The sequence below is a fragment of the Loxodonta africana genome, chromosome 23, assembly GCF_030014295.1.
Source record: "Loxodonta africana isolate mLoxAfr1 chromosome 23, mLoxAfr1.hap2, whole genome shotgun sequence".
Taxonomy (NCBI): Eukaryota; Metazoa; Chordata; class Mammalia; order Proboscidea; family Elephantidae; genus Loxodonta; species Loxodonta africana.
This window is the reverse complement of record NC_087364.1, coordinates 40,080,765-40,097,119: the sequence shown is the minus strand read 5'-3', so window position 1 is coordinate 40,097,119 and position 16,355 is coordinate 40,080,765.

The following is a 16,355-nucleotide window of genomic DNA, read 5'->3' as shown; positions in this document are numbered from 1 at the left end:
TAATAGTGTTCTCATACAATATTTGTCCTTTTGTGACTGACTAATTTCAGTCAGCATAATGCCTTCCAGATTCATCCATTTCATGAGATGTTTCACAGATTGATCTTTGTTCTTTATGGTTGCGTAGTGTTCCGTTGTGTGAGTATACCACAATTTGATTATCCATTCATCCTTTGATGCACACCTTGGTTGTTTCCATCTTTTTGCTATTCTAAACAGTGCTGCAGTGAACATAGGTACGCATATATCTATTCATGTGAGGGCTTTTATTTCTCTAGGATATATTCCAAGGAGTGGGATTGCTGGATTGTATGACAGTTCTATTTCTAGCTTTTAAAGGAAAGATTTCCAAAATGGATGTACCTTTTTACATTCCTATGAGTAGTGTATATGTGTTCCAGACTCTCCACAACCTCTCCAACATTTCTTATTTTGTGTTTTTTGGATTAATGCTAGCCTCGTTGGAGTGAGACGGTATTTCATTGTAGTTTTGATTTGCATTTCTCTAATGGCTAATGATTGTGAGCATTTCCCCATGTATCTGTTAGCTGCCTGAATGTCTTCTTTGGTGAAGTGCCTATTCATATCCTTTGCCCATTTTTTTATTGGGTTATTTGTCTTTTTATTGTTTAGGTTTTGCAGTATCTTGTAGATTTTAGAGATTAGATACTTATTGGATTTGTCATAGCCAAAAATTTTTTTTCCAGTCTGTCCATGTCTTTTTGCTCTTTTGATGAAGTCTCTGGATAAGTATAAGTGTTTGATTTTTAGGATCCCAGGGTTGTCTAGTTTTTTTTTTCTGGTGTTTTTGCATTGTTAGTAGAGTTTTGTATACTGTTTATGCCATGTATTACAGCTCCTAGCATTGTCCTTATTTTTTCTTCCAATATCTTTATTGTTGTTGATTTTATGTTTAGGTCTTTGATCCATTTTGAGTTTTTGTGCTTGCTGTGAAGTATGGGTCTTGTTTCTTTCTTTCTTTTTTTTTTTTTTGCAGAAGGATACCCATTTATTCCAAAATCATTTGTTAAAGAGACTGTCTTTTCCCCAATTAATGGACTTTGGACCTTTGTTGAATACCAGCTGCTCATAAGTCAATGAATTTACCTCTGGATTCTCAATTCTGTTCCACTGGTCCGTGTATTTGTTATTGTACAAGTACCAGGCTGCTTTGACTATCCTGGAGGCATAGTAGGTTCTAAAATCAGGTAGTGTAAGGCCTCCCACTTTGTTATGCTTTTTCAGTAATGCTTTACTCATGCGAGGACTCTTTTCTTTCTATATGAAGTGGGTGATTTGTTTCTCCATCTCATTAAAAAATGCCATTGGAATTTGGATCTGGGTTGCATTGTATCTATAGATTACTTTGGGTAGAATAGACATTTTCACAATGTTGAGTCTTCTTATCCATAAGTAGGGTATGTTTCTTTTGGTTTCTTGCAGTACCCAAAACCAACCCAGTGCCCTCTTGGAGTAGTGTCTTGTAATTTTCTTTGTATAGGTCTTTTATATCTCTGGTTAAATTTATTCCTAAGTATTTTACCTTCTTGGGGACTACTGTAAACGGTGTTGATTTGGTGATTTCCTCTTCAATGTTCTCTTTGTTGATATAGAGGAATCCAACTGATTTAGGTATGTTAATCTTGTATCCTCATCCTCTTCTATTAGATCATATCATCTGCAAATAGAGACACTATCACTTCTTCCTTACCAATTTGCATGCCCTTTATTTCTTTTTTAGCCTAATTGCTCTGGCTAGGACTTCCAGTACAATATTTTATAAGAGTGGTGATAAAGGGCACCCTTGTCTGGTTCCTGTTCTAAAGGACAATGCTTTATGACTCCATTTAGGATGATGTTGGCTGTTGCCCTTTATTATGTTGAGGAATTTTCCTTCTATTCCTATTTTGCTGAGAGTGTTTATCCTAAATGGGTGTTGGACTTTGTCTAATGCCTTTTCTGAATCATTTGGTAAAATCACGTGGTTCCTGTCTTTGTTTTATTTATGTGACGGATTACATTGATTGTTTTTCTAAAGTTAAACCATTCCTGCATACCTGGTATGAATCCCACTTGGTCATGGTGAATTATTTTTTTGATATGTTGTTGAATTCTATTGGCTAGAATTTTGTAGATGATTTTTGCATCTATATTCTTGAGGGATATTTGTCTGTAATTTTCTTTTTTTTTTTTTTTGTAGTGTCTTTACCTGGTTTTGGTATCAGGGTTATGCTGACTTCATATAATGAGTCTGGGAGTATTCTATCCTTTTCTATGCTTTGAAATAACTTTAGTAGTAGTGGTGTTAACTCTTCTCTGAAAATTTGATTGAATTCTCCAGTGTAGCCATCAGGGCCAGTGCTTTTTTTTTTGCTGGGAGTTTTTAAATTACCTTTTCAATCTCTTCTTTTGTTTTAGGTTTATTTAGTTGTTCTACCTCTGTGTTAGTTTAGGTACGTAATGATTTTCTAGAAATTTGTCCATTTCCTCTGTTTTCACATTTGTTAGAGTATAATTTTTCATAGTATTCTGTTATGATTCTTCTAATTTCATTTGGGTGTCTTGTGATGTCACCCTTCTCATTTCTTATTCAGGTTATTTGCTTCCTCTCCTGTTTTTCGTATGTCAGCCTGGTCACTAGTTTATCGATTTTGTTGATCTTTTTAAAGAACCAGCTTTTGGTTTTGTTAACTCTTCCAATTGTTTCTGTTCTCTATTTAATTTAATTCTTCTCTAATTTTTATTATTTGCTTTCTTCTGGTGCCCCAGGGATTCTTTTGCTGCTCTCTTGCTATTAGTTCAAGTTGTAGGGATGATTTTTTGATTTTGGACCTTTCTTCTCTTTGGGTGTGTGCATTTATAGCTATAAATTGACCTCTGAGCACTGCTTTTGCTGTGTCCTAAAGGTTCTGGTAGGATGTTTTCATCCTCATTTGACTCTACGAATTTCTTTATTCTGTCCTTAATTTTTTCTATAACACAGTAGTTTTTGAGTAAGTTGTTCAGTTTCCATATGTTTGATTTTTTTTTTCTTTGCTTTTTCTGTTATTGATTTCTAGTTTTATGGCTTTATGCTCAGAAAAAATACTTTGTAATATTTTGATATTTTGGCTTCTGTTAAGGCTTGCTTTATGGCCTAATATGTGGTCTATTCTGGAGAATGTTCCATATGCTTTGGAAAATAAATTATACTTGGTTGCTTTGGGTGGAGTGTTCCATACATGTCTATGAGGTCAGTTTGGCTGATTGTGGCATTTAGATCTTCTGTGTCTTTATCAATCTTCTTTCTGGATGTTCTGTCCTTCACTGAAAGTGGTGTGTTGAAGTCTCCTACTATTATTGTAGAGCTGTCCAACCCTGTTTTCAATACTGTTAGTGTTTGTTTTATGTATTTTGGAGCCTGGTCATTGGGCGCATAAATATATATTATAGCCTCCTGGTGTGTCGTCATTGTTTTGTTAGGTGGTGTCATGTGGATTCCAACTCTTAGTGACACTACGTACTGTAGAACAAAACAGTCCCCAGTCCTGTGCCATCTTTACAATCATTGTTATGCTTGAGCTCATTGTTGCACCCACTGTGTCTGTCCATCTCATTGAGGGTCTTCCTCTTTTCTGCTGTCCCTGTACTTTACCACGCATGACGTCCTTCTCCATGGACTGTTCCCTCCTGACAACATGTCCAAAGTATGTAAGACATAGTCTCTCCATCTTTGCTTCTAAGCAACATTCTCATTGAACTGCTTCCATGACAGATTTGTTCATTCTTTTGGCAGTCCCTGACGTATGCAATATTCTTCACCAACACCACAATTCAAAGGCATCGGTTCTTCTTTGGTCTTCCTAATTTTTGTCCAGCTTTCACATGCATATGATGCAATTGAAAATACTATGGTTTGGGTAAGGTGCACCTTAGTCTTCAAGGTGACATATTTGCCTTTCAACACTTTGAAGAGGACCTTTGCAGCAGATTTTCCCAGTGCAATGCACCTTTTGATTTCTTGTCTGCTGCTTTCCATGGGTGTTGATTGTGAATCCAAGTAAAATGAAATCCTTGACAACTTCAATCTTTTCTCTGTTTATCATGATGTTGCTTATTGGCCCAGTTGTGAGGATTTCTGTTTTTTTTATGTTGATTTGTAATCCGTATGGAAGGCTGTGGTCTTTGATCTTCATCAGTAAATAATTTAAGTCCCCTTCACTTTCAGTAAGCAAGGTTGTGTCATCTGCATAATCCAAGTTGCTAATGAGTCTTCCTCTAATCCAGATGCCTGGTTCTTCATATAGTCCAGCTTCTCAGATTATTTGCTCAGCATACAGATTGAATAAGTATGGTGAAATATACAACTCTGACAAACACCTTTCCTGACTTTAAACCACTCGGTATCCCCTTGTTCTGTCCCAACAACTGCCTTTTGATCTACAAACAGGTTCCTCACGAGGACAATACATCTCTTGGTGTATTGAGCCTTTTATCATTACATAGTTTCCTTCCTTATCCTTTGTGGTGGATTTTACTTTAAAGTCTATTTTGTCAGAAATTAATATTTCCACTCCTGCTCTTTATTGATTGTTGTTTGCTTGATATGTTTTTTTCCATCCTTTGAGTTTTAGTTTGTTTGTGCCTTTAAGTCTAAGGTGTGTCTCTTTTAGACAGTACATAGATGGATAAGGTTTTTTTTTTAGCCATTCTGCCACTCTATGTCTCTTTTTTTGTTGCATTTAGTCCATTTACATTCAGCATGATTATTTCTATGTGTTTAGTGCTGTCATTTTGATGTCTTTTTTTTCTGTTGTTTACAGTTTTTTTCTACTTAATTTTCTGTGTTGAGTTCGTTTTCTTTATACATTTTCTTTTCCTCTCTTTCACTGTTGATACTTTTGTATTTGCTGAGTCTTTATGTTTTCCTTGTATTTTATTTTGATGTGTAGTGTTGTTAGTTTCTTTTTTGGTTACCTTAATATTTACACCTATTTTTCTAAGTTTAAACAGCACTTTTAATTCTTTTTATTGTCTTGACTTCCTCTCCATATGAAAGGTCTTTAACTACCTTTTAGTACCTCTTGTTTGCTTTTAAAAAAAATTAATGTTGTCATTTTTTACATAATGACATCTCTGTTTCCCTCTTTTGAGTGTTCTAGCTTTGTTTTATTTTTGTGATTCCCTATCTGGTTTATGTTTGCTTGCTCTGTCCCGTGTTCTAGTATTGAGTTGTTATCTGATGTTATTGATTTTCTAACCGGAGGATTCCCTTTAGTATTTCTCATAATTTTGGTTTGTTTTTTGCAATTTCCCTAAACCTCTGTTTATCAGGGAATGTCCTAATTTTGCCTTCATATTTGAGAGACATTTTTTTCTGGATATATAATTCTTAGCTGGCAATTTTATTCCTTCAGGTCATGCCATCCCACTGCTTTCTTGCCTGCCTGATTTCTGCTGAGTAGTCCAAACTTAGTCCTATTGACTCTTGTTTGTAGGTGGCTTTTCATTTATCCCTAGCCATTTTTAAAATTATCTCTTTATCTTTGGTTTTGGCAAGTTTGATTATAATATATCTTGGTGATTTTCTTTTGGGATCTGTCTTGTATGGGCCTCAATGAGCATCTTGGATAGATATGTTTCTCGTCTTTCAGGATATCAGGAAAGTGTTCTGCCAAGAAATTTTCAACCATTCTCTCTGTATTTTCTGTTTTTTCCCCCGTTCTGGTTCTTGAAACACTCGTAGGTTGTTCCTCTTGATAGAGTGCCATAGCATTCTTAGGGTTTCTTCATTTTTTTCAATTCTTTTATCTGATTTTTCCTCAAATATGTTCATGTCAAATGCTTTATCTTCAAGCTCACTAATTCTGACTTCCATTTCCTCAATTCTGCTCCTCTGCCTTTCTATTGAACTAATTCTGAAATTTTATTGTTAATCTGAATTTGTGTTTGGTGTCTCTCTATAGATTCTTGTAGCCTCTTAAATTTGTCATTATGCTGTTCTCTAGTCTTCTTAAGCTCCTCTAATGCTTTGTCTGTGTGCTGCTTGGCTTGTTTTGAGTTTTGGCTCATTTCTCTCTTGATCTATTGAACAGTTCTGTATATTAATCTTTTGTATTCTACCTCTGGTAATTCCAGGAAATTCTCTTCATCTGGAAGATTTCTTGATTCTTTGTTTTGGGTCCTTGCTGAAGCCATTCATGGTCTACCTCTTTATGTGATTTTATATTGACTGTTTTCTCCCAGCCATCAATAAATTATTGTATTTATTTATTTTGTTTTCTCACTGTGTCCTAGCTTCTTGGTTTGTTTTGTTTTGATATACGCAAATAGGCTGCTTGAGTGAGCTAGTTTGATTACTAGCACCTTTGAAGCTCTGATGTCTTGTCACCAGGTAGTTAGAGCTCCTATTAGGTATAGAAGCCCAGGAGTCCATTTACTTTTCTAGTATGGATTCAGCTCAGGTATCCAGGTAGTCAGTCACCAAGTGTGTGGTGCAGGTCTCACCTATAGGCTTAGATAGCCAGGGGTGATTCGTGTAGGCACAGGTATCTGGCTGTAGTAGGGGGTCATGCACTGAGCAAGGCAGGTGTGACAACTGTCCCTGAGAGTGTGTGAGGGAAGTATGTCCCTCTTCCCTAGAGAGAGTAATTGAGTGGATTTTGTAGTCTGACTTTGGGCACCCAAAGTTGTTGGCCGTAAGGAATTGGGGCACCACTTGTCCTTGGAGCCCTGTCATGGGTGGTTAGGAGTCATGGGTGGAGCTACCAGTCCTCAGGCCCCTGATTTGGGTAGGTGAAGACTCTGCTTAATAGACAGAGTGGTGTCAAATGTCATGAATTTCCCTCTCCACCATATAGCTGAAACAGTTGAAATTATACTTCAGGTATATGCCCTGTTCTACTGTGCTAACGAGGGCCTACACTGTTGAAATAGGGCTACACAAGTCTATGCAGGGGTGAAAAGCATTCAAAGTCTGTGCCTAGGCAAAGGTGTTTCTACCCTGATTTCCTGGCTTAGGGAAGCTGGCAGATTTTTTTTTTTTTCTCTTCTTTGTTAATTTGTTCCTTTTCCATGGCTGGGAGAATAGCTCAGGGGTTGAGACAGATCCTTCTTCTGGCCCAGGGAAAGTGGCTATCACTGAAACCAACTCAAGATGTTGTGCAGAGCAAGGATGAGTCAGGTAAATGGTAGAGAGTTTTTTTCCCAAAGAGGTGTTTGTTTTGCTCTGTGCAGTAGATTAAATGAGAGCACTTATCTTTTGCTGATTGTGCACCGCTTTCCTGGAGGTGTGAAAGGACTCCCCTCTGCTTGGTCTCTCCTGATGTGGAAAACATTTCCCCAATGCCACTGCTTGCCTCACCGTGCTTGCACCCTCGATTCCTGGCTGTGGGGTGCCAGTTCCTGCCAGGTCAGGTCTGGCAACTCCTCACTGCTTCTGAACCATCTCATCCTCCCCTTGATGCTCGGTATGATTTCTCATCTTTGCTTTTGTTGTTCAGGGCTCCTAGATTGTGACGTATAATTGACTCACTTTTTTTTTCTGGTGTTTGTTGTAAGAGGGACCACAGGAAGTGTCTGACTACTCCACCATCTTGGTGTTGCCTCTAGCCTATGAACTTGCTAAACTTATATCCTTATTCCAGGAGGGTTTGGTAGGTACTCTGGAATTTTCTACATATATAACTGTGTACTGTGAACAGAGTGAATCACTCATAATTTCTAATACATTAGACTTAGGTCTACCCATTAGGCCCATTCTAGAGTGATTCTAATCTTATTTCCATGTTACTGTTCTTTATATACTGGAAGTTGCAGTTTTTATCTCCCCATGTTGTCATAATCCAAGTGTACACTTCTTTCATTGTTTCTCTTTAAACTTATATTCAGGTTGCCTTAAAAAAAAAAAACTAGTTTTTCTACTCTGTATGATCACATTATTTTAACATATATTCCTTTAAAAAGGTAGTGCCCAGATTATGTATAGCACTTAGTTACTGACCACTTGATAGTCAATTTGAACCACTTTGTGATAGTAGAGCTGCAATAAAGATAATAATAGACTCTGCTAGCTCATATAATTTTCACAAAGACCCTATGGGTAGTTTTTTTATTTCTATTTTGTAGATAAAGAAATTTAGGCTCATAGAAGTTGAGAAATTTGTCCAGGGTTTCTCAGATATATGTTGTACAGTTTGCACTTGTACTGTGGTCTCATTCCAAATCCTTTGCTCTTAAACACTATACTAGCTTAAACCTGTAGTATAATTAATAATTTATTTTACTACGTGAAACAATAAATCCATACATGATTTATGATAAATAATTAAATTAGAGCTATAAGTAATAAGTAGATAAGTAAAACATTGATTTTATTTCTGAACTACCTGTTGATCTATCTCTTACTTTTACATTTTATTTCTACTGATTTGCTGAGTTCTTTAACCTGAAGATCAGTAATGTGACCCAGCAGATAACTTTTATCTGATCACTGCATTTGATGAAATATATTTTAATTGTTAGCTCCTGCATAGATATTAAATCCCAACTTTCAAATATTTTCTTTATTTTTCAATGAGAAATTATATCTCACAAAATGAGTTAAAACAGTAGTAAACCAATATCCAAGTAACAAAAGAAAAAGATTTTTGAAAAGAGAACGAACAAGTGAAGAACCTACTTATATTCTTAAGACAGTTCATAACTTCCAGAAATCAAAAACTACCTGAGAGCAAACATGCTAATTAACTTGGATTCCCAACTAGAAATATTTATGCAAACTATTTCCAAGGTTGGGGGTTTTTACAATTACATGTTGTACAAAAGTTTATTAAATACTGATAAGCTGGTGAGGGTGCAATAAAACTCTATGAGTAGCTCAATATATAGCTGGCAGTTTTCCCTGATCATTACTTTGGCAGCCTTACTTAAGTGTGCCACAATCTACCAAACACAACAGGCTATGAAATAAGGTAAGTCTTGTTTTTGTGGCTCATATTTTTTTCTCTTACTTTCAAGTTTTGAATTAATTATGTTTTCCCTTAATTCATGTTAGTAATATTCATGACCATCTAAACTTGTTTAAAATTTGTTGTTGTTGTTAGGTGCCATCGAGTGAGTTCCGACTCACAGTGGCCCTATAGGACAGAGTAGAACTGCCCCATAGGGTCTCCAAGGAGCAGCTGGTGGGTTTGAACAGCTGACCTTCTGGTTAGCAGCTGTGCTCTTAACCACTATGCCACCAGTGCTCCTCGTTTAAAATAGCAAAGATAATACATTTTCATTGCCATTTTAAATATATGGTCCATTGTGCTAAAGCAGGAGAAAACATTTCTATTTGTTTTAACGTATGAAAATATTTTCTTTGCCTAGCTCTTCATTATAATTACTGTCAGACTTAGTTGAAATTATATCAGATTCAGTTTAATAGCTCTATATGGAAGAAAATATGAATTTAAAAATATTTTGAAATATAGTTAGAGTAATATTCTAATTAAGTATGAACAAAACATTTTATTTTAAAATATCTCTATAATTATAGTAGAATGCTACGACTATAAAACATTTAATCATTTCTAGTAAATCTTTTAAAGATCAGTCATTAAACAACCATCTAATAAACCATTATTTAGTTTGAAAATAAACATTCAGAGAAAGGGCATGAAAATACAATTTCCAAAAAAAAAATACTTTTCTTAAAATTACTGTGATTCAAAATATAATCATTGTAATTACCATCTACAACATATGAATACATTTAGCACTAATTGTTTATGAGTACTCATGTGAGTAATTCAATTTTGGCACGTTAGCTTTGTTCTTATGTTTCTGGATAAAAGCAAGTTTGCTTCATGACAATGTGAATGTTATTATTATTTTTATTTTAGGCTTCCCTAACAAAAAGAAAAGCACAATTCTTTTATTGACTTCTTGATACCAAAGTAGGATATAGCTTTGAGTGAGGATTCCATATATTTAAAGATTAAATGTGACCGTGTCATTCTTCACATAACACTATGCAACCGGATTTCTTTTCCTAAACAGCTTCATGTGTTACCTGTAGCTTCAATCAAGTTTATTTCACACTCAGATTCTCTGAGGATCACAAATGCAATGAACAGCTTACATATCTGTAACAGGAAAACATAGGCTAAAATTGAATGCTAATCTTCAAATATTCATTCATAAGGTATATTAAAGAAATAAGCTCAGGCTTACTTGGTGTCAGCCATTGAACTATTATCACAATTCTTACTACTAAGAATGTACCAGTCTAATGGAGGCAATAGGCATATTGATAAATAATTACAATAGTATATGCTAAGTGCTATCATAATATGGGAAAAGAATAGATTAACTGCATCCAGGAATTTGGGAATGACTAACAGAGGACATGAAATTTGAACTGGGCATAAATTGGAACTCAACTAGAAGAGCGTAGATGGGGAGGGATTATTAGAAGATTGAACAGTCTGGATGAAGGAGATAGGTTATCAAAAAAACATGCTGTAGTTGTGAGAATAGGAAACCATTGCTGTCAAGTCGATTCCAACTTGTAGTGACCCTATAGGGCAGAGCAGAACTGCCCCATAAGGTTCCCAAGGAGTGGCTGATGGAGGTTATAATTTGAAAATATTTTGGTGGTAGAATCAACAGGACTTGTTGAATGATTGGCTGTGGTGGAAAGATTGGAACAATCTAGGTTGGGACAACTGAATATATGAACTGACATAGGTACAGGAAGGGGAACTGGTCTGAGGGGCAAAAAAAAAAATTAAAACCAGAAATTTACTAAAACACCATGAAAATTCCAAATTCATATCTCCTTGGAGATCAGGAAATATAGAATAGCTAAAGATGTAAATCAGAAATATGTTAGAATAGAGATTGTAGGTAAAACCACTGGAGACAGCTTTTCTAGGGAGAAAAATACAAAGTGGAAAGTGTTTCAAGGAAAGAATTCACGGAATTAACAATATTTAAGGGGCAATAATTAGTATCAATAAAATTATGTAAGTCAAAATAAGGACATAGAGGCTTAAGATGGCAGTTAACAGCAATTAGATATGGAGAGCATTCACGTAAGATGAGACTGAAAGAAGCCATTAGTGGAAGGTTACCGGTGGCCTTTGCCAGAGCAAGCTGTATCAGTAAAGGTTAATGTGAGAAGAGGATTTGTTGGGAGTTGAGAAAATGGAGAAGAGAGGGAGGTGGATTTTGAAAAAGGGAGAGTGTGTTGACTAAAACACTTCTTTTTTTTAATGTGATAGATTGAACTGGCTTTCAGATTGAGAGTAGGTTACAGTGGAATGGGAGAGCTGTGTAGTAAATAAAAAAGCACAAATAATTAAAGGAACTGATGAGTTGAGGAGGGTAAGCTTAAGAAAACAGGTAAAGGGATCAACATTGCTAAGGAGGAGGAATGACCAAGAATGTTACTTTATGCAAAATGACCATTCTTACGATGTAATGATTTCTGTATAGGAAAATTATATATCCATTGCCATGGCTAAGTGAATCAAAATATGTCCTTCATATATTGGAAAACAAGATGAGGTGGTTTTATGTTTTTAAATTTATAATTATGCTATTATAGAGAATATTGGGAATAGTAGAAAGCACATTTTAAAACCTAATTCAGTTTCACCAGGAAATAGCAGAATGGTGAGAATAGGGGAGACTCAACTGATCTTGAGTCAAATTCCAAAGCCATGTGACATTGGCCAAGTCTCTTAACATTTTAGAGGTTTCAGTTAATGTGAAAAGAGGCTCCTTTTTATAAGGATTATTTCAAAGATTATATTTTAGGGTGTATCTAACTGCTTAGCACGGTATATGACATGGTAAATTTGGTTCAGTGGGAGCCATCATTGTGATCACAGGAAATGAACAGTTTCATTATGTAGCTGCCTAATTTCTTGTGTTTATCAAAGCATTGTTCACTTTCCAAATAAGAACACATTCACCCACTGAGAAATTACTTAGCTTGATCACTGGATGGCCTTTTTTTTTTTTTTTAAATGAAAGACTTAAAGCAGAGGATTTGAGATCTTTACAGTATTTTAGCCTCACCATTTTATATATAAAAACACAGAGTTCAGAGAGATTAAGGGTCTGTTTCTAGGCCTAGAAAATAGTGAGGGAGCCAGTGAGAGAATCCAGGTCTTTCTGGTCAGGAAAATCTTCACGGGAGACCAAATTCTGAGCTGGGTCTTGAAAAATCGAAGGGATTTAAGGAAAGGAATGATGATGTGAAGAACATTTCTGGTGCAGCTAAGAGTTTGGGCTGGGTTGGAAACAATAATGAATTTAGTGTTCAGAGACATTAAAAAAACTAATTTATTTATTTATTTAGTGATTAAGAGTATTTGTACTTATGAAAACTTAGCAATTTCTTTAATATAGATCCACTGGAGATGACATATGTATTTTCTACATGCCCAACTGACTGATATGGTTTTCTGTGAAATTTAGTCATGTAGCAACTGTTTGAAACTCAAACTTGTTAGTTGCCAGCAAGTCCATTCTAACTCATGTAGAACTGCACTACATGGAGTTTTTGAAATTGTGACCTTTTGGAAGTAGATTGCCTGGGCTGAAATGGAAATACCAAGTAACCTTTATATTACATATATTCATGAGAATACTGAAATATAGAGTAACAGAATAACTTTGGTTGAGTTTTAATTATTTTGTTGGAGATCAACAGTAGACTCTTTCCAAGTTTCAGTGAATCAAACAAGAAAAGCATTTACATACTGAAGACTGGCTCTAGAATATTAGTAGCAAGTTGTAGATCATGGTTGTGAAGAAAACTATTTTACTTAAACATTGAATATGAGATGGTAAAGTAACAATGAGCAGAATTTTATAAGGAGTGTCATAGAAAGACTTGAATTATGAGTTGGTCAATTTAGAGTTGATCAATTGACAATGGAGTAATCACTTGAAAATATGGAATTGTTAGGAAGAGGACAGATGGCCTAATATATAACAACACCAGGAACTAGACTAGAGAAAGAAAAGATACCAAGAGACTACAGCAATGAACTAGGCAGCAGAAATGAAATACATGAACTCAACTTCAGAAACAGAAATAGCAAAGATAGCATAAATCATTGGAGAGGGAGGTGGCAGGGGGAAACAGATGTGGAGGCAGTGAAGTCTCAAAATAATATAATGTAGTTGATGCTGACATGAGGTCTCACTTAGGGATAAGATAATAAAAGTGCTTAAAGTTCATGGAATAAAAGTTACAATTAAGTAGACCTGGTGGTGTAGTGCTTAAACATTTGGCTGCTAAACAAAAGATTGGCAGTTTGAATCCACCAGCCACTCCTTGGATACCCTATGGGGCAGCTCTACTCTGTCCTATAAGGTCACGATGAGTTAAGAATCAATGGCAAAGGGTTTGGTATTGATTTTTTAATCGTTACTATAAGAAAAAGTATTTCTGTATAGCAAAAAAACCCAGTGCCCTCGAGTCGATTCCGATTCATAGCGACCCTGTAGGATGGAGTAGAACTGCCGCATAGAGTTTCCAAGGAGCCCCTGACGGATTCGAACTGCCAACCCTTTGGTTAGCAGCTGTAGCACTTAACCACTACGCCACCAGGGTTTCCTATACAGGGTTTCTGTATAGGGAAGTAATTATTCTGATTGACAAGAAATTTCTACAGTGTAAGCCACTTATTCAGAAATTATTTATTAGTTTCTCTAAACATTACCTCTGGTGGCTAGGGAGTCCAGTTCTTTCTGCCTGCCATTGAATTAAGATTTATATAAAAATTGTAGAAGGCAAAAATTGATGAAAACTTGAAGGTGAGAAGAGATAAGAGATGTATGATCAAAATTAAATTGAACAAATATGCTTGAGAAAGGCTATTTGCAATCTACATTTAGGGACCCTCTGTATGTTACCTTAAATGCATGTTAAACCAAACCAAACCCATTGCCTTCAAGTCTGTTCTGACTCATAGCAACCCTATAGGACAGAGTAGAACTGCCCTATAGGGTTTCCAAGGAGCAGCTGGTGGATTTGAACTGTTGACCTTGTGGTTACCACTGTGCCACCAGGGATCCTAAATGCATATTAAAAATTAGTCAGAAGTAAATATGTATGTTTTATAGGGAAGTTTGATATATTTTATTTGTTATAAAACATATAAGGGAGGAAGCTGGAGATCATATAGGTCTAATTTTAAAAAAAAAAAAATTGCAAAATGTATACTACCCCCCAAACATATCTATCTGTATCTATACCTATGCCTATGCCATGCTTATGCCTATGCCTATGCCCATGCCCATGCCTATGCCTATGCCTATGCCTATGCCATGCCTATGCCTATGCCTATGCCTATCTATCTAATCATCTGTGTCTATATCTGTATATCCGTATCTGTATCTATATTCTTTTCCACAATTTTTTAATAAAAAAATAATGATGGAATTGGAAAGACTAGAGTTAGATTAGGAAGAACTGGAGTTTTTGACTTTGAGAAAATAATTTGTGTGTTGTTAGCTGTCATTAAGTCAATTTTTGACTCATAGTGACTCCATGTGACAGAGACTGCCCCATAGGATTTTCTAGGTTGTAATCTTTACAGAAGTAGATCTCCAGGTCTTTCTCCCAAGGAACTGCCAAACTTTTGGTTAGCAGCCAAGTGCTTACTCATTGCTACCACCTGGGTTCCATGTATGTATGTATATATATAAAAATATATATATAAATTGATAATGTTGTGTTGTTAGGTGCCGTTGAGTCTGTTCAGACTCATAGCAACCCTATGTACTACAGAACGAAACATGCCCAGTCCTACGTCATGCTCACAATCATTGTTATGCTTGAGCCCATTGATGCAGCCAGTGTCAATCCATCTCTTTGAGGGTCATCTTCTTTTTCACTGACCCTCTACTTTACCAAGCATGATTTCCTTCTCCAGCAACTGATCCCTCCTGATAACGTGTCCAAAGTATGTAAAACATAGTCTCACCATCCTTGCTTCTAAGGAACATTCTGGTTGTACCTCTTCCAAGACAGACTTGTTTGTTCTTTTGGCAGTCCGTGGTATACTCAATGTTCTTTGTCAACACCACAATTCAAAGGCATCAATTCTTCTTCGGTCTTCTTTACTCATTGTCCAGCTTTCACATGCATATGATGCGACTGCAATACCATGGCTTGGGTCAGGTGCACCTTAGTCTTCAAGGTGACATCTTTGCTTTTCAACACTTTAAAGGTCTATTGCAGAAGATTAGCCCAATGCAGTGTGCCTTTTGATTTTTTGACTGCTGCTTTCCATGGATGGTGATTGCAGATCCAAGGCAAATGAAATCCTTGGCAAATTCAAATCTTTTCTCCGTTTGTCATGATTTTGCTTATTGTTCCATTTGTTAGGACTTTTGTTTTCTCCCTGTTGAAGTGTAATCCATATGGAAGGCTGTGGTCTTTGATCTTCATCAGTGTTTCAAGTCCTCTTCACTTTGAGCAAGCAAGGTTGTGTCGCCTGTGTAAAGCAGGTTTTTAATGAATCTTCCTCCAATCATGATGACATATTCTTCTTCATACAGTCCAGCTTCTCAGATTATATGCTCAGCATACATATTGAATAAGTATGGTGAAAGGATACAACCCTGACACACACCTTCCCTGACTTTAGTTGAGCCCCTTGGTCTATATAAGCTTCCTCATGAGCACAATTAAGTGTTCTGGAATTATCATTCTTCCCAATGTTATCCAAAATTTGTTATGATCCACACAGTCAAATACCTTTGCATAGTCAATAAAAAACAGGTAAACATCTTTCTGGTATTCTCTTCTTTCAGCCAGGATCCATCTGACATCAGCAATGATATGTCTCTGGTTCCATGTCCTCTTCTGAATTTGGCTGAATTTCTGGCAGCTCCCTGTTGATACAGTGCTGCAGCCGCTTTTGAATGATCTTCATCAAAATTTTATTTGCATGTGATATTAATGATATTGTTTGATAATTTCTGCCTTTGGTTTGATCACCATTCTTGGGAATAGGCATAAATATGGATCTCTTTCAGTCAGTTGGCCAGGAAACTGTCTTCCAAATTTCTTGGCATAGATCAGTGAGCACTTCCAGGGCTGCATCTCTTTGCTGATACATCTCAATTGATATTCTGTCAATTTCTGGAGCCTTATTTTTTTGCCGATGCCTTCAGTGCAGCTTTGATTTCTTCCTTCAGTACCATTGGTTCCTGATTGTACACTAGCTCTTGAAATTGCTGAACACTGACCAGTTCTTTTTGGTATATTGGCTCTGTGTATTCCTTCCATCTTCTTTTGATGCTTCCTGCATCATTTAATATTTTCTCCATGGAATCCTTCAGTATTGCAACTTGAGCCTTGA